The sequence below is a fragment of the Priapulus caudatus genome, unplaced genomic scaffold, assembly GCF_000485595.1.
Source record: "Priapulus caudatus unplaced genomic scaffold, Priapulus_caudatus-5.0.1 Scaffold331, whole genome shotgun sequence".
NCBI lineage: Eukaryota > Metazoa > Priapulida > Priapulimorpha > Priapulimorphida > Priapulidae > Priapulus > Priapulus caudatus.
In genome coordinates, this window is record NW_014577392.1 from 287,050 (window position 1) to 288,956 (window position 1,907).

Sequence of the window (1,907 nt, forward strand, 5' to 3'; positions counted from 1 at the left end):
TGTGTGTGTGTGTGTGTGTGTGTGTGTGTGTGTGTGTGTGTGTGTGTAAGCGCGCGCGTGTGCGTGCGTGCGTGCGTGCGTGCGCGTATGTGTGCGCATCGGTGCGCGCTTTCGTACACAGTGCGTGCTTGCTTGCGTGCGTGCGTACGTGTGTGCTACGTGTATGCATGTGTGTTGCATGTGTATATTTGGAACAAATGCCTGATTGAGGAATTCTTCCCGGAAGGGCAGGGCCACGCCACAGCCTTCTACAGCGTTACTATAATCTCGGTAATTCCCTCAACGGAAATACCTCCTATTCATATATAGAGTTCAGCTCCTCTGCAGATAGTAGTTTTAGCGTCTGGAATTGAAGCGGCGGTGGTTCCCGTGGTGGTTGCGGTAAGGGTTCATGTTATAATTAGTTAGTATAACTGTAAGGTTAGTTATTGTTTGAGTTAGTGTTAAGTGAAGGCTATGTTTATTGCGACTTACGCTTATAGAGATACTACCGGAAGTGAATGAAGGCCGGGTTGAAGTCAGTGTTTGAGTTTTAACCAAACCGTAATTGCTGGAATTTTGTACTATAAACTGTGAGTCTACCGTGTTTTGCTTCACTCACATACTCTCACTCACATACTCACTCACATACTCACATACTCACATACTCACTCACATACTCTCACTCACATACTCTCACTCACATACTCACTCACATACTCACATACTCACATACTCACTCACATACTCTCACTCACATACTCTCACTCACATACTCACTCACATACTCACATACTCACATACTCACTCACATACTCTCNAAGTGACACCCAGATTGATTGAACCACATCGTAGCAGCAGGTAAACTGAACTTGCGTAGACGTCAGAGATAACAGATTTATAGAATTATTGATCCAAGTCAAGCTCACTACTTACAAATAACGACTCTGAGGAAAACATTTACATCAGCAACAACCAAATGAGATCAACTTGAATAATCTCGCTCGGCTTGTGTGTGCATCGATACTGCCATCTATCGAAGAATGTCCGCAATTTGCACTTCTAACAAATTCCTGTCTTCTTACATTGTACATTAATATATATATAATTAATATATTTAATAATATTTAATATTTAAATATAATAATATTAATTCGCTATAATATCAAGAGCTAATAAATATCGAATTATTAGTATCAGGAGGTTATAATGACAAATTTGTCATTATTAGCTCCTGTTAGTATTTATTAGCTCTTGATAATGATAATTATGTTTATAATTATATCAGGGGTGNCTCTCACTCACATACTCACTCACATACTCACTCACATACTCACTCACATATACACTCACATACTCACTCACATACTCTCACTCACATACTTCTCTTCATACTCAGCCGGTAAATTCACGCAAAGAAATTAAACTGCGTCTATTATAATTACGTCATTAATTAATATTCTTAACAACGTGTTTCGCAGTCACAAAAACTCATCACAGAGCTGCTACTTGAGATTATGCTCCACGCTTAAGATGGCTGTCGTTGATGGAATTAAATTTGCCTTAAAGATAGCTTGCACCAAAGTGCCGCCTCTATCACCGCAGATGGCCGGCCTGTTGCTATACGTCTACACGGAGGACATGATGGAGGTTAGAGTTGTTATAGAGTTTCCTATATATATAAGTTGTTAGAGGTAATCCCGACAACGCGGAAAAAAATTATTGCCAGAGTTCGAGAATCATAATTAATCAATGAAATAATTGATTAACTTATTAAGCGTTAATTGAATATCTGCGTGAGATACACAAATAATAATGTGTAATGTAAACTTAATAAATAATTAATCAATGAATTAATTGATTAAGCGTTAATTGATTATCTGCATGATGCATAAGGGGAGATACATAAATAATAATGTGTAATGTAA

At 38.4% G+C, this 1,907-nt stretch overlaps 1 protein-coding gene across 1 annotated transcript in view; it reads right to left on the minus strand.

The window, feature by feature from the left end:
• The window catches only part of LOC106809141 (mitotic spindle assembly checkpoint protein MAD1-like), a gene marked incomplete in the record, with an annotated part of 31,444 nt that extends 30,440 nt beyond the window's left edge, over positions 1-1,004 (minus strand). Inside the window, 1 exon segment of the mRNA XM_014812114.1 lies at positions 916-1,004.
• Positions 1,005-1,907: the final 903 nt, after the last annotated feature.